The sequence below is a fragment of the Macaca mulatta genome, chromosome 5, assembly GCF_049350105.2.
Source record: "Macaca mulatta isolate MMU2019108-1 chromosome 5, T2T-MMU8v2.0, whole genome shotgun sequence".
NCBI classification, from domain to species: Eukaryota; Metazoa; Chordata; class Mammalia; order Primates; family Cercopithecidae; genus Macaca; species Macaca mulatta.
In genome coordinates, this window is record NC_133410.1 from 19,874,313 (window position 1) to 19,896,603 (window position 22,291).

General features: G+C 39.4%; 1 protein-coding gene across 3 annotated transcripts in view; it reads right to left on the reverse strand.

Moving 5' to 3' along the window:
- Positions 1–22,291, reverse strand: part of KCNIP4 (potassium voltage-gated channel interacting protein 4) — a 1,220,174-nt gene that overhangs the window by 100,355 nt on the left and 1,097,528 nt on the right. The window lies entirely within an intron of this gene.

A 22,291-nucleotide genomic window follows, 5' to 3' on the forward strand; every position in this document is an offset into this window, starting at 1 on the left:
GACTCTGGGCCCACATGGCCATACTTTGGGACCAGGAAAGGCATGTGCCTATTTATTGGCTGAGAGGAAGGAGCTTATAGAAAGCGAGCAGTTTAAGATACGATAGAGACTTCAGCCATTGTGGCTCATGTCTGTAGTACCAGCACTTTGGGAGGCAGAGGTGCGAGGACTGCTTAAGCCGAGGAATTTGGGACTAGCCTGGGCAACATAGTTAGACCCTCATCTATAAAAAAAATTTTTTTTGTTGTTCAAAATTTAGCCAGGCATGGTGGCACACTCTTATAGTCCCAGCTACTCAGGAGGCTGAGGTAGGAGGATGCTTGTGTCCAGGAGGTCAAGGCTGCAGTGCAACATGATCATGCCACTGTACTGCACTCCAGCCTGGACAACAGAGTGAGACCCTGTCTCAAAAAAATATATATATATACAAGAGAGAGAGTGATGACTAAAGGAAAATGTATGGGAATGAAGCACATTCTAGGAAAATGTATAGGTATGAAGAATATTCTAGTACTCGGGTGCCTTAACTAACTTTGACTCAGAAGAAATATTTTTGTAATGAGAGCCTGGAGGAAAACAGCAAAAGAAGAAACGGATACTATCATTGATAGAATTTTCAGCAGAGAGGCAGAAATTTGTGGCTTATAACATTAGATGGCATCAGTGTTCCCACTGAAATAGGAAACAAGGTCTTCTAAAAGTGAGAAGGACATATTATTTTATAGAGGGGCTAAAGAGAAGCCCCTTCCTCTTGAATACAGCCTGTGATAGATGATCTTCAAAGAGGGCCACCATCAACTTCTTCTCCCCCTGGAAGCACACACTGCCACAACCCACATCAAAAGGTGGGATCTGTTTCCCCTTCTCTTGAAGCTGGGAAGACTTGTGACTGCCTTTGATCAACAGAATACAGCAGAAATAATGTTATGCCAGTTCCAAGCCTAGCTTTCTGAGTACTAGTGGAGTTCCCCTTCTTCTCAGAAGCCAGCTACCATGAATAAGAAATTCAACTACTCTTGAGATCACCAGGCTGTGAGAAAAGCTAAGCTAGCTGAATCAATTTGCTAGGACTGCCATAACAAAATATCATGGACTGGGTGGCTGAAACACCAGGAATTAATTTTCTCACAGTTCTAAGAGCAAGGCATGGACAGGATTGGTATTCACTGAGGTCTCTTCCCTTGACTTGAAGATGGCTGGCCTCTTGTTGCCTCTTCACATGGCCGTCTCTCTGGGAATGCACATGCCTGTTGTCTCTTTCTCTTCTTACGAGGACACAAGTCATACCAGATTAGATCTCATCCTAAAGGTCTTGTTTAACTTAACTGCCTCTTTAAAACCATTTTTCCAAATATGGTTATAGTCTGAGGTACTGGATGTTGGGACTTCAACATATGAATTTTGAGGATGCAGAATTCAGCATCTAACACTAACCATGTACAGAGATCATGAGAGAGAGGGACAGGACAGATGGGCAATGTGGAGATTCATTGGTCATTATTCTGAGCTTGTATTTTCACACAGAATCATCCTTCACATAAGTATATTTAAGTACATAGAGCAAAGCTGTATTAATTTCATGCTGCAGGTACACCTTTCTATTTAGAATTCACAAAACAAAATTACTCACCCCCCCCAAAAAAAAACAAAGAAAATAACACATATGCATCTCCTGATGGAACTAAATCTGATATGTAAAATGACTCAAGAAAATTCCCCAGCTAGTGAGATTATGCTACTCTCTGTTAGAGTAATAAAATAAACTGCTAATATCACTGGCTTCTGATACAATTGTGATGTGTATATATAGGCTTGGAGACCACTGTGGATATCTTTCTCTCATTTTTCCTTATATAATTTGGGACATGGAAGGAATTGGAAACTACAATTTCCTCATGCCTTCATAATAGATTCTGTACATCCTTTGGAAAGTCCACAAATCTAAAACTTCAAAAAGCTATAGGGGCCAGGCGCGTTGGCTCAAGCCTGTAATCCCAGCACTTTGGGAGGGCAAGGCGGGTGGATTACAAGGTCAGGAGATTGAGACCATCCTGGCCAACATGGTGAAACTACTAAAAATACAAAAATTAGCAGTGTGTGCCTGTAATCCCAGCTGCTCGGGAGGCTGAGGCAGGAGAATCACTTGAACCAGGGAGTCGGAGGTTGCAGTGACCCGAGATTGTGCCACTGCACTCCAGCCTAAAGTGCAGACTCTAAAAAAAAAAAAGAGCAAGACTCTAAAAAAAAAAAAAAAAAAAAAAAAGCTACACAAAGTAAAATGTTGTCAGTTTAATTCTATGAGAAAGTCGGTCCACATTGTTATAAGGGAATAATATTAAGTCATGTGCAGAAGCCTGATACTCAGATAAAATAGTGACCATCTACGTCGAAGGGTGGATTTGAAGCTGTCCATTTCATCCCATCCTCTGCAACGGAATGGGAACTCCAACGCCTTCTCCAAAGCTGAGTCACTCACTCATTCTTCATTATTCTCTTGGTTTTCTAAGCAGAGTGTGTTACAGTTTCCATTTCATTCTGTATTTTCTTATGCACATTGTTTGAATTTTTATATTCACACAGAAATGCACATCCCTACCTGTATCCCTACACACATAAAAGATTTTTGATGTATGGATGCTGGACGCAAAGACTAAAGAATCATAAGCCCTTAGAATAAGAGAGTACTGAGAAATAGGAAAGACAGATTTTTCCGATGTTCAGACTTGCTGAAAAGGAGAAAATACCCTAAAGAAAGTGTCAGAACCCCCCGTTAAGGCCTCTTTTGTTACTCTCTTCAGCTTTTCACTGTGGAACGTCAGTTGTGCTGGTGATGGCATAGGCAGGGCAAAGCAACATTAATATAAATTAGAGAAGACATGCTACAAATCGGCAGAGGTCCACCTTTAAACCATTGTGAACGGGCAGGGGTTCATCTTCAAACAACTGTGAAGTGTGTCTTCTCTAAGTTTAAGGTGGGAGTCCCATCTTCTGCAGTGGGGCCAGAAGTACAAGTTCTTTTTTTTTTTTTTTTTTTTGAGACAGAGTCTTGCTCTGTCACCCAGGCTGGAGTGCAGTGGCATGATCTCGGCTCACTGCAAGCTCTGCCACCCGGGTTCACACCATTCTCCTGCCTCAGCCTCCCGAGTAGCTGGGACTACAGGCGCCTGACACCACGTCTGGCTAATTTTTTGTATTTTTAGTAGATGGGGTTTCACCGTGTTAGCCAGGATAGTCTCAATCTCCTGACCTCGTGATCCACCCGCCTTGGCCTCCCCAAGTGCTGGGATTACAGGTGTGAGCCACCGCGCCCGGCCCAGAAGCACACATTCTAAGAGATAAACTAATCTCTGCCTTCTTTGCTTTCAGGTCACAAAAATAAGAGGTGGGGCCTGGTCCTTGTAGGATTTTTTTCTGTAATATACTTTTAGTTTAGCTGGTACTATATTTCTGTGTACAATCCATTTCTGTTATTACCATGGTTACTACTATTGTTTATTATCCTTGATAATCACTAGCTTGAACCACTGCAATAAGTTTGAAGCTGACTTAATAGCCTCTACTCTCATTCCTCTCACTCTGCTCTGTCAGAGTGATATTTCTTAAACATCAATGTGACCATATCTGTGACTTGTCCTTTTGGTGATCTCATCCAGTCTCATGGAGATAAATATGATATAGATGTTGGTGTCGTCATTATTTATTTCCCAGCCTGGACCTCTCCTCTAAACTCTAGATGTATATATATCTAACTACCTACTCCATAACTCTCCTTGGATGTCTAAGAGGCATCCTAACTCCCCAAACAAGATGAGGCTCCCGATCTTCCTCTCCAAATGTCATCCTCCCTCAGTTCTCCTTTCCCGTTTCAGAATGTCAATCCATTCTTCTGAATGCTTTAGACGAAAAGGTCAGAGTCATTTCTGAATAGGAACTGAGATACATAGGCTAAATGACATCAGGGTATCCTCATATACATGAGTCAATAAGTAGCAGCATCAGGATATTTACTGAGGCAGTGTAACTCCAGAGTCTTTGTTCTTTACCCCTGTGTTTGACTGCTTCTCTACCTCATAAATCCCTTTACATGTAATCCAAAAACTTCATATAGAACCTAAATGACCAATACCAACTGCTAACCTCAAGGCAAGCTTGCTACCTCAAAGAAGAACTATGAATTCTGGTTCTACCTAGCTCTCTGGGAAAAGAGCTGACAATTCCCTTTGTTAAGGGCCAAGATCTTTTTGATTTATTTTTCTCTCTTTCTTATACCTTCTGCATGTTCTTACGGGAATCCTAGGCTGTGATTTTGAGATGGGAATTCAAAAGTTTCTAAAATAATTCTGTCTCAGCTACTAATTAGCTATATGACCTGGGGAAGTTTCAAAACTTTTTGGTATTTTATAATTACTCTGCCAAAAAATGACATGCATACAGTAGATGGTCCAGAGTCTATAGCAATAATATAGGGAAAAAAATGTAGAGAAATAGATAAGCCGAGTTACAGGGCCTATTCACTTTTTGAGAGAAAGAATCGCGTTTGTTTACTATCCATCTCCCAAGTGTTTATTGAAGTTACATCTTCTGCAGAAACTCAGTAAGTATGTGTGAATTGCTGGTTGAAGATTCACGATTTGCTATATGGTATGGACAAGATGCCTTAGAATTCCAGAGGCAGTTTGGAATAGTAGAAACAAATCTGTATTGAGAGGCAGACAACAAGATCTAATAGCAGAGAAGGCAGAGATGTGTGAGTTATTTGACTTCAGGATAAACATCTATCATATAGTCAAGACTTTAGTATTTGCCTCTGTAAAATATGAAGAGAGTGGGATTGGTTGCTCTCAAGATATCTTAAGAGAGCTCTAACTGTATAATTTACTTTTTCCATAAAACCTAAAAAGTGTAAGCAGGATTTTTGTTTGTGTATCTATTCCACTGGAAGGACTCAGCAATTGAGCATCAGGATCTAGCACATATAAACATCTGTTTACATTTCATTCATTTTAGACCCCACATCAACACTGTGAAGTGGATAATAATATCTCCATTTACACGTAAGGAAATTGAGGTCCAGGGAGGCTTTTCAAGGTAAAACTCAGTGTCAGAGCTGGGATTGGAATCCAGGATTAAGTGGCTCTCAGGCTCAATTCTCTTTGCATTGAACCACACATCCTCCCCAAGTCTCTGGCACTAGTGATGCACATCAGGAGGCAATGCAGGGGCTCTTCAGGGATATAAAGAGGGCTCATGGGAACAAACATACAGTGAGAAGGACATGACCACACTTCTTGAAGACCAGGTTCATCCAACTCTAACAGAGAGTGCTATGATTAGCCAAAAATTATATCCTAGTCACACACACAAAAACTAATTAATTAGAAAAATCTGGTTATTAACTGCATGCCTTGTTTTCAATAAATGTAACCTGTCCAATAAATCAGTAACACTTATTAATGATAATACAAAGTATATTCAGTAATAGGCTTGACTTCCATGAGGAGACTAATACGGGTTTTTTTATGGAGTTCCAAAAGAAACCAAATAAACATTGTTAGCATTTGCTTCATTGCAGATTACATGGTACCTTGATTCTGCTGCTGACAAGCAGTAAATTGCTCTGTTGTGTGTGGTGCTTAAAACAGGTTTAACCTGCTATTATTAATAGTTCCATGAAGCATAAGTCTGCCTATCCCCATCCCACTTTCAATGACTGTGGCCAACTTATGGGAACTCAGGCGACTAAAATAATTACAGAACACAAGCTGTAACAATAAACCACAAAAGAACTAATCATATCCTTTCTTGGAATTTACTTATTTCAAATGGTTTGTAATTTTTTTTTTCATGAAGAGCTCCACATTGGACCACATTTGTGATGAGAAGATCTAACTTGGATTTCAGCTGCAGAAATTATTCTATTTACTTTCTTGTTACAGGCACTAAATTGCTGTTTGGATTATTATTTTTTTCCTTTCTCTAGATAGTTCAACAAATAGATTTTATGGTCTCTTTATGGGACAAAGCAGGGTATAATGATTTCAAAAAGCAGAAAGACTAAATAACTAGATAATTGCCTAGAGTTGAAGTGGTGTATTCAGGAACTTCATTGGGATGAACTAACTATAATTTAAAAATAGGGGAAAGTGTCATTGGCCCATTTATGCAAAGCCAATGCAAAGAAAAGCTGAACACTTGACTTCTGAGAAGTTACAAACTGTGGTGCCAAGTTACAGCAATTCCCTTGGCCTGATTTTTGGTAAATTTAATTTTATCCTTTCTCAATGTTGTAGAATCTATAATGTATATTTTATTGGTCATATTATATGCATGTCTCATGCAAGTTTCCTTCAGAACTTCTTGAAGATCAATAGGGAATATATTAAACATGAAAATAGAAATTAGGTTGGATATTGGTCTATAATGGTTGAAAAATCACTTTAGAAAAAAGTGGTTTTGCTTATTTCCTTGACCTATTTGAATTTTTTTTTTTTTTTAAATAAAGGTCCTTAGTGTGAAGGATTTGGTAGGTGATGTTTTAGCTCACTGTAAACATGTCTTTTTGCTAACCAAGGATCTTTGAATGACAGAAAGAAGGGATTTTAAGGAAGACAACAAGTTAGTCTTCTGGGGTAACATTATCTGCTCTAGTGAACCGGTCCTTTGGGGTTTGGTGGTTTTAAAGGCATGCTTTATTATTTGTAGATTATATTGTTTCAAGTTTTCTGCATGGTGAATAGAGGTTGCTGTGGGAACATAAAAAACTACACAGAGACAGAACTATGACTAGGTCCAGGTTCTGTCACCAAATAGCTTGTGATACTGAATCAGTCTCACAAATGTGCAGCCTGTTGTTTCCTCTTCCACAAAATGATAACATTTCTTTTCATGTGGCTTTGGCAGTGACACGACCTATTACACGTGAAGGCATTTTATGGTGACGTGCAGTGCATATTAGACATCAAACTTTGTTAACATATTAATAATATACCTCATTTGGTGACATTGTTCTTTTTCATTTATAATCTTTCAATGATAATTATTAAAATCTTTATCATCAACTTAGTGAAACCCCGTCTCTACTAAAAATACAAAAATCAGCTGGGTGTGGTGGCACATGCCTGTAGTCCCAGCTACTCGGGAGGCTGAGGCAGGAGAATTGCTTAAACCTGGGAGGTGGAGATTGCAGTGAGTTGAGATCGTGCCACTGCACTCCTGCCTGGGCAACAGAGCGAGACTTCATCTCAAATAATAATAATAATAATAATAATTTAAAAAAACACCTTTACGGGTCATATTTGTCCCCTCCCAGTTCACCAACTCTGCCTTCTCACTGGATGGTTCTCATAACTTATTAACTCTATTTCCACCTGCTTTTCTAACACGGTATTTGATACCATACAAATTGGTCCTTTATGCAAAATAATTTATATGTTAATGACTTGGTCAGATGGGCTCAATATTAACTTTTTCTTTGAAGGTGCTAGTTTGTTATCCCACTCACAGTGCGGTTAATACACTCACAAGTGTCCTTCAAAAAAGTTTCCAAGGGCCCTGTAGACTGTTTTAGACTCCGTGCTCATTTTTACTTCAGTAATTTCATTAGTAGTGTTTATTTTATAAATAGCTTGTAAAATGTTTGAAGGCAGAAACATTTTTAAAATGTTTATATATTTTTGTTCCAAAGTATTTTTCAGAGAAACAAATCCACAGAAGCACCCCTAAACTGGGAGTGTGGCAAAGTGGGGAAGAGCCCAGCCCAGGGCTGCAGATCTCAGGATCCGAGAATACACAGCAGGCAGCTCGTGAGGGAATTCAGTCTAGGCCTGCACAGAATTCACCTGAAAAGGTGGAACAGAGACCAGAACTGAAACCAGGACCAAAACAAGAACCAAACAAACCGGAGATTCCAGAGAAGAGTAAGTGGATTCTATTGGTAAGAGTTGGGATCAGCAGAAATTTCCTGAAACTTAGATGTAGTCACAGAGGCCCCCAGAGATCCCATGGCCCTGCCGAAGTGAAATTAGGGAGAGGGCTCAGTGAGGTGTCTTGAACACATTCACTTGTCCAAGCAACAGGTAGTGCCTACTGAGAAGCAACTGTGTGCCAGGAAAAGTACAGGGTATTGGGTATATGTGGGTAAGCCGGACAGCAGCAGTTCTGCCCTCATTCACCTCCCATCTCAGAAAACAATAAACAAATTCATTAATTATTAGAGATGATGATAAATACTAAAGAACAAACTGGGCACAGCAGCGGTTTCACCTACCTGGAGCTCTGATTAGGGAAGATGATGTTTAAGATGACATTGGAAGCATCAGAAGGAACCAAAAGGTCCCAAGACCAGAAGAGGCCAGAAGCTCTTCCCCATGAGTGATTTAAAGTAAATGTACATATAGAGTAGCCAGTGGGGGAGATGGTTGTTAGCACCATGATGGAAAGGTATTGGGGAAATGCTGGAAAAGCATGGCATAAGGGCAAGAAGAGAAGGTCGCCCAAAGACAAGGTTCTTGTGGGCTTCCCAATCCTCCTCTGCTTCTCTGCAGGTGCCAGAATTTGGTTATTTCTCTGGGGAGAACTTGTGTCATGAAATTGAAAGAAGCCCAAGAGGGCTGTGCCATAGAGAATGCGAAGTGTTTGTCAGATATTTAGTTGTCATTTACTGAATACTGTGGCTCTCATCTTAGTTTACTTCCAAGAAAATACCTGGAGCCTTTCAGGTACTTCTCTCTTACAAGGCCTGGTACTAATGTTTTCATTCAATTCTTTCAGCTTCCCTAGATTCTTTTAGGAACTTCATTTTTTCTCCTGTTAGGTCAAGATTCTGTTGCTTACCATTATATGGTAATATAGTCACCTGTCTGTCCTTATCTTGCTTGTCTGCTTAGCACTCAATGCTTGTTTTTTTGAAGGACTACTGTCTTTGGGTTTATGTGATACCACATCCTCCTGGTTTTCTTTTTTTTTTTGAGACGGAGTCTCACTCTGTTGCCCAGGCTGGAGTGCAGTGGCCGGATCTCAGCTCACTGCAAGCTCCGCCTCCCAGGTTCACGCCATTCTCCTGCCTCAGCCTCCCGAGTAGCTGGGACTACAGGCGCCCGCCACCTTGCCCGGCTAGTTTTTTGTATTTTTTAGTAGAGAAGGGGTTTTACCATGTTAGCCAGGATGGTCTCGATCTCCTGACCTCGTGATCCGCCCGTCTCGGCCTCCCAAAGTGCTGGGATTACAGGCTTGAGCCACTGTGCCCGGCCCCTCCTGGTTTTCTTTCCATCTCTCTGGTTGCTTCTTTTCAGTGTCCTTTGCTATCTCTTCCAGTTTTACTAATCCTCTAAATGCTAGAGTCCTCAAAAAACAAGCCTAAATCCTTTTTTCTAAGTCATTCTTAGTGGTCAAAAAAGTATGTACTTAGAACCTAGAGTACTTTGGTTCAATTTCCAGTCTTGCCAGCGCTGGCAGTGACCTCAGGGAGGTCACTTAACCATTCCTTGCCCATTTCTTTTATATTAAAAAGAAAAACCAAACCAAACCAAAAAAAAAAAAAAAAAAAAAAAAGACCTGTTTCTTAGGGCTGCTAAGAAAAAAGAGGGTTAATCATACCTGAAGTATTTTGGACAGAGTTGGTTCATTATATGTGTTCAATACTGTTATTTTTCTTACAGTTGTTAGTAATCATCAATTCCCATGTTACATAGATGCTGGTGACCCTTAAAAATGTATTTTCAGCCCCAAACACCCTTCTTAGCTCTATAAAATTATATATCCAACCACTAGAATTTATCAAAATTTAGAAGACTAAATTCAAATTTTGATTACTAATTCTCAATACCCCCAACCTCACTCAACATTTTTTTCCTCCAGTTTTCTGCATCTTAGTAAATGGTAACAATACCTGCCCAGTTGCTTAAGTCAGAAGACTTGGAATCATCTATATTGTCGCTCTTTCCCTTCTAGCCACATTCGACCTATTTATTCTGTCATTTTTATTTATAAAATATAGATTAAATCCTTTCACTGCTTTACATCTCAACAATTAAAATTTCTAATCCAATGTACCATCATAACTTGGCTAGCCTACTGCAATATCTTCTTTACCTATTCTTTCTTTATTTTTCCTCCATGACCAAATCCATTATTTGCCACATAGAGTTTTGTTTTACAAACATAAGCTTGTGTCATTATCCTACTTAATCCTTTAATGATTTCACATTACACAATGAGTCAAATCCAGCCTGCAGGACTCTGCTTGACTTGCTCTATGTCTACCTGGCTGGTCTCATCTTATAACGCCTTCTCCCTCAATCACGGTGATTTGGTCACACCAACCTCCATCAGTTTCTTAAACACAATAATCCCTTTCCTGCCTTAGGGGTTTTGCACTTGCTGTGTCTTCAACTGGGAATAACTTTTTCCTCGCTTCTTTCATTACTGGTTTTCTCCTCAGGTCTGCCATTAAAAAACCCTCCACTTCAGAAAGGCCTATATCAACTTCAGAAAGTGCTATATCACTCAGATTTCTCCAGAGAAGAGAGATGATTGGATCTATGTCTATCTATCATCTATCTATCTATCGGTAGATTTATTTTAAAGAATTGGCTAATGTGATTATGGGGAATGGCAAGTCCAAAATCTGTAGGGCAGGTGAGCAGGCTGGAAACTCAGGCCAGATTTCTACATTATAGTCAAGGCAGAATTTCTGCTTCTCTGGGAAACCTCAGTTTTTGCTTTTAAGGCCTTCAATTGATTGAGTGAACCCCACTCATATTATCAAGGGTAATCTGATTTACTTAAAGTCAACTGATTATAGATGTTAATCACATCTACAAAATATGTTCACAGTAAAACATAGATTAGTATTTGACCAAACAACTGGGCACCCTAGTATAGCTTAGTTGACATATACAACTTATTGTCATAGTTTCTTTAGGTCTCCTGCATCCATAGGAGTCTCTTTCACAGAGTTCTGTCCTTTTTTATTTCCATTGGATGTAGCATAATTTGCCCTTAAGTAATTCTTTGCTGATTAATTTCCCCTTCCTCCACTACACTCTAGTGTCTATCAGGTGAGAACGATTCTGTTTTGCATCAATATATATCCAATACTAGCAAAGTCCTTGGAATATATTAAGCATTCAGTAAGTAGTTGGTGCTCGATGCTTAATATGTGTTTGTGAAAACAATTAACAACCACAGGGAACTTGAGACGAAAAGTTTTGACCCAATCTTCTAAAATTTTATGGGAGTTGGAATACCAGATGTTAAGCATAATTTACTAAAATGTGAATAGACAAGAAAACAACTGATTATTTCTCATTTTCTTTTGACACATTCTCCTCCCTTGTATTTTCCTGAAATTAAATTAGTCAACACAGATTTAAGAGGACTTAGAGTCTCACACACTCAGCCCAAATATAGCATTGAAAAGACTTCCAAAGCTTTGGCAACATATTTTATTTTAATAAAGATTTGAATGCCTGCAGGATCACTGGAATAATTGCCAGTTACACTTCTATTAATGAACACATTTAAATGGGGATTGTGAAAAGCAGAAAATGATCTGATTTTATGGAGTACGTTTACTGCCAGCAATGTACAGTGATGAATGGTGCCCTAGAATTTAATTTTAGTTTTAGCCACAAAACAGCCAAAGTTGCAGGCTCTTTAAAAAAATACGTACTGAACTTGAAAAATTATTTATTGAGTTCTCAGTGTGTATATATATATGTATTATTATTATTATTTTTTTCCTTTGAGACAGAGTCTCGCTCTGTCACCCAGGCTGTAGTACCGTGGCACAATCTTGCTCACTGCAACCTCGGCCTCCCAGGTTCAAGCAATTGTCATGCCTCAGCCTCCCGAGTAGCTGGGACTACAGGCATACATCACCATGCCCAGCTAATTTTTTTTGTGTTTGTATTTTTAGTAGAGACGGGGTTTTGCCATGGTGGCCAGGTTTGTCTTGAACTTGTGACTTCAGGTGATCCACCCATCTCGGCTTTTCAAAGTGCTGGTAATACGGGTATGAGCCACCGTGCCCAGCCTTAGTGATATATTTTTGTGAACCAATTAGTTCTTTCAAAAAATAAAGAAGAGTAATGCTGTTAAAGTTACCACCCTTGCACGGGGTCTGTGCGGTGAAGACTAGGTTCTATGTGCAACAAGTTCTGTTAACAAGCCTCTTTGGATGAAGCTGCTTTTGAATTTGTTATGTACTCAGTTCTGATGTACAGTGCTAAGGGAAGTAGAAAATCTCAAAGGGTTCATAAGACAGAGTCTTAGTATTATTTCTAAATACTGGTTCTTCAAGTGATATTTGAGTTTGAAGTACATCAGTTCATACTGCTCCCAGACTAAAACAAAAAAAAAAAGTCTTAGGAGGATTAGCTGAATCTAAGGAAACTTTTAGGAATATTAACCAGAAAAATTCAGTAGAAGCAAGTTTTATTGACTTTATCAGAATGCTGTTTGTTCCCCCAAATCCAGCTTCCCCTATTATATTTATACACTGATGTTTAGCCAGAAACTACATTTCCCAACTTCCCCTGTAGCTAGATGATCCTTGTGACTAAGTTCAAGCCCCTAATGTGAATAAAAGTGATGTCGAGACTCTTCACGTTATCTTTAAATGAAGAGTCACTTATCCCTGGACTATGACTACCTCACTTTCCCTCAGGATCTGAACATGACAGTGACCCAGTATACAGGATACAGATGGTAGTAAGGGATAGCAGGACAATGTGTTGGAAGGAACCTGGGTCCCTGAATGACGTCCTGCTGGAGCAGAGCTGCCACATCAGCCTGGACCAAACCAACTATGATTTGAAAGAGAAAGAAAATGGGAGCTTTCTTACAGGATTGTTGCAGATGAATCAATAAAGAAAATCTCGAATTCTTTAGAAAGACTTTTAATGAATTTTTATATTATTTAGAAGTTACTTTTACATAAGCTGTTTTAAAAAACTACCTACCTTTTTATGTTATGTCTTTAAGACATCAAAAATTATGCTAACTCTTGATTTTTGCAAAATCCCAGTGAGGGAATCATTATGAGAAAGATTATGTTAGCTTCTTGAGGAACTCAAGGGACAGAATAAAAGTAACCACAATAAAGGCACTATTTTCAGATTTGTTCTCTGACAACCCTTCATAGGGCTAAGAACAAATCTGTGTTTTCTAACTTTTTCTGGGCGGTAACTCTCAAATTTATATGTGTGAATATACGTATAACATTATCATTGTGATAAAATTTATAAAATGTTATCTAACAAATAAGTCATTAGACATCCAGTGCTTAGCATGCACCCAAATTCAACTATATTCCGATTTGAATACAGCATATATATCTACAGAGATATAGATCTATAGCTATAGTCATACATAATTTTTCAAAAAGCAAGTATCTATAGATATCTATCTTTATATAAGAATATATCTATACATAGAGATATAAGAATATATTAGATTCCCCTATCATTAGATTTTTCAAAAAGCAAATAGATATCTATATTGTATACAATGTATATATCTATATTGGATAAAGATATATAACTATATAATTTTTCAAAAAGCAAATTTATATACATATATGTACGTAACGTGAATCAAAGTTTGAAAGTGGGGAAAATAAACTTTAAGAAAGAACTTCTAGATTATAACACAATTCGGAGTACTGGCATGATAACAGTGGTCCTAACAGTGTTAATGATAATAGCGATAACAATAATAGCAGCTGCATTTTGAGTGTTGTCATAAGACAGGGTCCGTGCTTTTTGCTTTACATTCATTGTCTTTGCAAAGCATCTGTGAGATGTTATTCTTCAATTTTGCAGGTGACATATGAAACCCAGGGAGTATCTTGCCCAAGGGTAACCAGAACTGGAATCTAATTACATTCTAAATTTTACCTCGACATATGTCCATTTTTGCACAGAAACGAGTTAACATAACAGGTGTGGTGTGAGATCACTGTCCTTAGAAAGGCCTGCTTGCAAGGCTGGCCACTTGGATTTTGGGAGCGTGTCTACCATTCTTTGAATTCAATGGCTCACTGTGCTTAAACTGTTTATGCAAACAATATGGTTTATGTTGAACATCTGCTTTGCTTCTTGGAGTCTGGAATTTAGGTACCTGCTAAGTACTGGAGGTCTAATGGCTTCCTTGCTAGATAACATTTTATAAATGCTATCATAGTGATTCATTGCTGGGGGAATTAAGCATTTTCTGTGAGACTTCACTCAGAAAGAATTCTTGGAAGCTTGCCTCAGGTTTCCTCCAAACATTATCCCATGTGCCTTTTCCCTTTGCAGATTTTGCTTTGCATTCTTTTGTTGTAATAAATCATAACTGTGTGATTGTATATTGAGTCTTGTACATCCCCTAGCAAATCATCAAAATGGGAGATAATCTTGGGAGCCCCTAACATATCTATCTTTCATGTCATTCTCTCATTTGGAGAAAATAAAATTTTATTTTCTACCTGAGTACATAGGAAGACTGTGTTTCTCAGCCTGTCTTGAAGTCAAGTTGGACCATATTACTGATCTCTGATGGGTGGAATGTCCGTTAGTCCAAGATAGGCCCACCAAATGCCCCACACCATCTTCCTGCTCTCAACTGAGGACCAGATGCAGATGACCCAGTGGAGGAAGCCGACACCACAGGCAATAGTGGAACCACGAGATGGAAGAAGTATCCTCAATAAATGAGTTGAACAGAAACCCCATCCTGTCCCCAACTGAATCACACAGGATTAGGAAATGAAAGAGAAACAAACATTTGTTGTCTTAAACCACTGAGATACTGGAGCTGTGTGTTGCAGTATTGATCCTATTCTGTTTAATACATACGGTGATGTGCTGGATACCAACACCCCCATCTCCTTCTTCTCAACTTTGAAATATGTTGCAAGAGTGAAAGGGATTTTTAAGACATAGAAATCCCATTACTCATTTGATAGAATAGAATCTGATGGGCAAACACAGGACATGAACAATCTACCAGATGGAGAGTCTTGCAATGGAATCAAAGGAAGTTCTTTGTTATCATTTGAGATTGCTCTTAACATTTTTGAGTAGTACTTGATAAAACACATAGAAGGTTTTAAACTACTGTGTGTAGTTCTTATACTACAGGAACCATGCTCTTTTGCTCCCCCTATTATTAGATTATTTTTCAAAAAAAGCAAATTAATAGCACTTCAATTTTACTCAGTAGACGTGGAAGGAACTAAAAATAAGAAAGTGAGAGAATATAAAAATTTTACTGGGCTGGCCTCCAATCTTTTTGTTTGGGGTCATTCATTTGTTCACATATATTTATTGATTACCTGTCATATACAAGACACAGTCTGAAGGGCTGAGAATTTTGTAGTAAAGAAGGTGCAGTGCCTGTTGTCAGGAAGCTTAAAAAATAGGAGAGGAATCAACAAGCGAAGAGGAAACCCAAAATAAGCACAATGATGGGAGCACACAGCAGAGTCTCCAAACCTACTTAAGGAGATATCAGAGAAAGCTTTTCCACAGATAAGTCTTTCAACCCCAAAACTCTCACGATAGCCCTGAGTCCTCCTCAATTTCCTTCACGTTTTGATCCAAACCATCATGACATCCACTCAGCTCAACCTCCACCATATATCCAAGCCCATCATTTCTCTCCTTCTCTACTTGCTACTATCCTGGTCTAAGCCACATCTCCTTTCTATCTTAATCTCTTGGACCAGCTTTCTAGAGGGTCTCCAATTTTACTTTGACGTCCTACACTCCATTTTGCTTAGAGTAGCGTTCCAGGGCCATCTTAAAAAGAAAAAAAAAAAAAATCAATGCTTTATTTGTATCTGAACTTTTAAAAACTGGTAGTTCCCCACTATCCTTAAAATAAAATACAAACGATGTTCCAGGTTTCAGTCACTCTTGCTCACTCTTGCCTCACAGTTTTGGGCTGCTCTTTGTGCCTAGAATGTACTTTTTCTACCTTCTCATGGCTGTGCCCTTCTTGACATTGTAAATACAATGCAATGCCACTTCCCTTTCTCTAGCCGCCCCACGGAAAGAAACTTCCTGCTCTGCTTCTTTGTAACAAATGTTATCCTCCTTCTACCACAACTAGATATTTTCTTATTTAACTATGGGTTTGCTTTTTGCCCCTCTTTTCTATCTTCACTATCTTCACCCAATGGAATATAAACTCTCAAGAAAAATTACCTTTTTTTGCCAGTATATCCTAAATACCTTTCACAGTGATGAGCGTGAACTCAGCACTCAGAGAATAAATAATGAAAAAATATATTGAAAGGAAGTCTAAGTATAGATGTGGAGAAGGTGTGGGCATTGTCCTGATGAAGAAGGGAGTTGTGGGAAGCAACATTTCTCGCAGGAGAAAAAGTCCAGGTCAAGGCCCTTCAGAGGGGTGCACTTCAGCTGCAGGCAGTTCCTTCTGGCTGGAGCAGAGTAAATAGGGAAGAGCGAGGGGTGAGATGGGAAAAGTCAGCAGAAGCTGGTTGGTCAAGGTCTGGCTGATCATGGACTAGTTGAGTCATTGCAGTATAGACAGCATCTAACCCAATATCTGACTTATAGTAGATGTTCAAGAAATATTTGTTGGGTGAGCGTGTAAGACAATTAAGTCTCTCTTCTAATAGCAAAAAAAAAAAAAAAAAAAAAAAAAAAGCAGCTGTCAGCAATTGGTTTTACATAGGAACTGACTGGTTTCTATTTGTTCTTTAGAAACACCTTTTCAGTTGCACAGTGGAGAATGGTTCAGGGGAAGACAGGACTGTCGGCAAGGAGTCTGGGCCATTGCAGACATGCAGATGAGAGGTGACGGTGACAGTGACAGCAGCGTGTGAGAGGCAGGGCAGTGGAGAGAAGGAAAGGCAGAGGCAGATGTGAGAGATACTGAGTTTGGAGATTAATTAGAAACAGGAGGTTCTGAGGGAGGAGCCCAGAAAGACAACTGGATTTACCCTTTTATTTATTTATTTATTTTGAGACAGGGTCTCACTTTGTCGCCCAGGTTGGAGTGCAGAGGCACAATCTTGGCTCACTGCAACCTCCACCTCCCAGGTTCAAGGGATTCTTGTGCCTCAACCTCTTGAGTAGCTGGGATTTCAGGTGCACACCACCATGCCTGGCTAATCTTTGTATTTTTAGTAGAGAGGGGATTTCGCCATGTTGGTCAAGCTGGTCTTCAACTTCAGGCCTAAAGTGATTCACTGGCCTAGGTTTCCCAAAGTGCTGGGATTTCAGGCATGAGCTACCATGGGCAGCCTGGATTTCTAAGTGACTGCATAAATGAAGGTAACATTTTTGTCAAAATAATCTCTCCACACAGATGTATGCACATAAAATACACCTATGAAAATAAAGGAGAAAACTAACAGCCTTCTTTCAAATTTTAAACTTATAAAATGTCATGCTAAACATTTTAAATCATACAGAGGATTAGAAGTTGAAATATCAAACTGTCCTAGGTACAGTAAACTTCTCATCCCACCTTACTAGAAGTTTACTGTACCTAGGACACTTTGATATTTCAATTTCTAATCCTCTGTATGATTTAAAATGTTTAGCATGACATTTTACGAGTTTAAAATTTGAAAGAAGGTTGTACACAGTGGCTCACGCTTGTAATCCCAGCACTTTGGGAGGCGGAGGCAGGCGGATCACCTGAGGTCAGGGGTTCGAGACCAGCCTGGCCAACATGGTGAAATCCCGTCTCTACCCAAAGTAGAAAAATTAGCTGGGCGTGGTAGTGCATGCCTGTAATCCCAGCTACTCAGGAGGCTGAGGCAGAAGAATCGCTTGAACCCAGGAGGCGGAGGTTACAGTGAGCCGAGATCGCGCCACTGCACTCCAGCCTGGGCGACAAAGTGAGACTCCATCTCAAACAAAACAAAACAAAACAAAAAAATAGAAAGAAACAAATAAATCAAGAAGCATCTAAATGCCACAGAATGTATTAGATTGGTGAGAAAGTAATTGCGATTTTTGCCATTGAAAGTAATGGCAAAAAAACACAATTTCTTTCGCACCAACATAATGTATAACATAAACTAATGCTTAATGTATTTCAAGATGACATTACTTAGTCATTATGAATTCTTAATTACATTGTGAAGTTTAGTTAGTTTTGTACGTAGAAGAATAAGGAAAGAACGGAAGGGCTCTTATCTTTTAAAGATATTAAGTAAAACATTTATCATTTATCTTCTTACCTACATGGATATTAATATCCTAAATTTTGAAAGGATAGTTTCATGTCCAGAGAATCTAAGCCATTGTTCAAGCTCAGAAATGGCAGTGGTACGGTTTGAACCCCGGACAGCGCTTGCACTATGTCAGTCTTTGGAAGTCAAAAGGGAAGTTGTGTTAACTGCTTAGGCTTATAGACAATCATCCCTTCAGAAAGCCCTTCTTGTTGGAAATCTGACAGACCTGCTAAGGCAAAGGAAATAGCGTTTTAACTCTGTTCTTACCTTAATTCTAAAGTACATGAATAACGCTTTGCACTTAAGAAAGGCCTTTTATCTGAGTCTTTCAAACGCTGAACAAAACCAATTATTACCCACTCTCCTTCCTGGTTGAAAGAGAAGATTTTAATCCCTAATTTGCTGACAGAGAGACAGAAGCCAGCAGGAATGAAGTGATTTACTGAGGGTCACAGAGTCTATGAAAGCGGTCAAGAATAACCCTGAGGGCTTGTGACAAAAGAGCAATTGCCTTATGCAGTTAGCAGTGAATTCCTCTGTTCTAATCACTGCATCTTATTGTTTCTCATGCAAAGTTTAGGGGAACTAAACTTCTCCTCTCTCCTTTCTCACCATAAATGGGACTTAGTGCTTTTTATGTAAATGTACTTTGTCAAAAACGTAGATCCCTATAATTTTATCCTCCACTTGTTTCACTTACTACAGAAGTTCCCAAACACTTCGAATGGGGTAGAAAAGCCCCATCAAAGAATTCAGATGTCCTGCTGGTTCCTTTGGCTACATCATCAAAACTCTTGCAGAAATGGAAAAAAAAAAAAAAAAAAGTATGGTTCTGTTCTTGATGAAATGCCCAAGGAGGGTGTCTGGATAACAAGCCAAACACTGAGAGTGGGGATTAAGTGCGTTTGAGATGTGACTGAAAACACGTTCAGCTGCTTTGCTCTATGGGGATCGCTGCCTCCTCACAAGCTCCACTGTGATGGATACACCGTCTGTGACCCCCAGTGAGTCACACCTTTTCGACTCTCCTCATCTTGTGTGCTGAGATATGCAGAGTGTGAGGTCCCCTGAGCAGACTGTGCCATGGTCAAGCCTTCATGACCCCTGTGACCCACACGTACATGTCCAGAAGGTCTCCTGGAGCCAGTAAGTCTGGGACAACAGGAAAACCACAAAAGAAGAAAAACGGCTAGTACCTGTCTTAGCTGATTAGGCAACCTTGCAACATTCTACCCTTATAGCATGCTCTACCCTAACTGATCAATCAACCTCGTGACACTGTGCTCTATGACCCCTCCCACCTTGTGATAATGTATCTTGCAACCTTCTTCCCCCGCCCACAATAAATGGCCCCTAACTGTAACTTTCCACTGCTTACCCTAACCTATGAAATTAGCTCCAATCCCACCACCCTCCACCCTCCCAAAAAGGGCTGACTCCCTTTTTGGACCCAGCCCACTCGTACCTGGGTGACTCAACAGCCTTGTTGCTCACACTTTGCCTGTTCAGATTGTCTCTTCAATTAGGTGCGTGCATAACACAGAGTTGATGGGATGAGATGCCACACCCATGATTGTACTACCCATTATAGGACTAGAGAGACTCTACGTTGCTGGCTTTGAAGATGCCAGCTTCCATATTACAAGGGAGCCTGCAAGAGGGCCAGGTGGAAACGGACTGCAGGTAGCCTCTAGGGGCTGTGTGGCCCCACATTGACAGCCAGCAAGGGGAATCTCATATGTGCAACCACAAAGAATTGAATTCTGCCAACAACCGCAGGAGCTTAGAAAAGGATCCACGATCCAGAAAGAAATGCAGCCCAATCATGATTCTAATGGTGGCCTCATGAAACTCCAACCAGAGCACTTAGCTAAGTCATTTCTGAACTCCTGATCCTTGGGACAGTATGTTATGAATGAATGCTTTCTAAATCCATTACTAAATGGATTTAGAAATCCATTTAGTATTTGGCAAATAGTTACCTGCCAATAGAAAATGAATATAAACATCCTTCTATTTTAGATAAAAAAGATAGATAGTAACATAACATTTTATGTCAAAAGGACATTAGCAGGCATTAAAGTGATGCCTCAATGATATAGTTGATTCTAAGGGATCATTTTACCTATTATAATCCAGAGCAAAGAAAAAAAAGGAAGCGGGGAAAGACTCCATAGAAGAAGGAACCAGGTGTCTGAAGCATAGAGGTCTAACTCTTTGCAACTCATCCTGTGCCTTAAAAATGGGAAGAATAGGCTATATATTATTAATTAATGACAGAAAATGCCAAAGCGGCATTGGCATCACTATATTAAAACTTAATGCCCCAGTATATCATTTATAACCACCTAAAATTGAACTGAAGCTATAACTGGTTTTGAAAGAGTGCAGCAAAGCAAGATTATGAAACAGGTATATTGATATTTGTGTGACCTTTTGACCATTTGTTCTCAAATATGGCTTTCTGTTCACTGTCTGTTACAATGTAAAATATTCTTAATAAATTAAGGACTTCAAATTAAAAGAAAGAAAAATTCCTAAGCATCATTCAAGAGTTAACTGAATAAAAATCCTCAAAAATAAGACCTGTTACCTCTCTCCAACCCCTACACACACACATACGCCCACACACAACACACATGCACTTCACATACACACCAAAGACTTCTTGAAGTTCCAATGTAGCTAGCCTAGTCATTGGTATTTGCCATGATAGAGCTCATCACTAACAGGTCACTTCTTTTTGTGCTAGAAGCACCTTGTATATGTTATATATCTAGTTCAGTGGTTCTCAATCTTGCCTGCACAACATAATTACTTGAAGAGCTTTATAATTCCTAATGCTGAAGCTTTTTCCTAGAGCAATTACATCAGAATCACCAAGCATAGTAGCCACTATTTTTAATTTGTAAAGCTCCCCAGATGGTTGCAACATGCATTTAAGTTTGAGACTGCTGATCTGTAGATAATAGTTTGCATTTTCTGCATCCTTCCTAATACATAATTATGTAGTCCAAAACCCAAACACTGCCTGGGAGGTATGTAGGCCAACCATGACTGTCCCACTTTGACGGATCATACAGCTGAGGTTGACCATTTGGGACCACACTACAATAACTCCTTTTTATTGAACTTCATGTTTATTGTATTTCTTTCTTTAAAAAAGTGCAATCTAGTTATCATTATCCCAGTTTATAGACAAAGACACATGGTCTCCTGAGTTAGAGGGAACTGCCCAAATGAGTAACATGACCTGAGGCTGAGTGACACCAAAGCTTATGATGCCTGCACAAAACAAATGATTCTCAAAGTGTGGTCTCTGGACCAGTAGCATCAGCATCACCTGGGAACTTGTAAAAAAAAAAAAAAAAAAAAAAAAAGCAAATTCTGTGACCCAATCCCAACCCAACCCTACTAAGTCATAATCTTCCAAGATGGGGCCCAGGAATCTGTGTCTTGACAAGCCCTTCAGGTGATTCTGAGGCTCATTATAGGTAGACAGTGTACTATATTCTTCTGTCTCTATCAGCTGCTCACCTTTGGACACTCAGCATCTGGCAAGAGACCTAAAAATGTGTGGGAGCCTCAGTGAGTAAGATGGGGTGAGGGAGGAGATTTTTCTCTCGCTATCTTCCCTTCCTCTCATTTCCAATTTACATTAACAATCTACGTTGAAAATGTGAGGGGATGTATCAGAGATACCATATGGGAAAAAATTTGGTGGAGTTATGCTGGTCATATTTACTTGCAGGGGTGCCTGGCTATGTTGAGCTACTTTCACACAAGTGTGACCATTTTAATATGTTGACGAATGGTTTATCCTTTGAATCAAAGTATGGAGAGTTTTCAAAGTTTCATTAAAAATGAGTATCCCAACTGTTTCCAGGGAAATGAGTTTGTGATCTTAAGGGCTTTGGGGTAATTGGTATTCAGGGAACCAAGGCAGTTGGTTTCCTTTCTCGGATGGAAGCTGCTTCAGTTTACTACCATGCTATAAAACCCAAGTGCCGCTGACCTGCTTAGTGTATTTCTGCTATGCTTAGGGTTCATTTATTAGAACTGTACATTTGACTAGGGGGAAATCAAAATTAA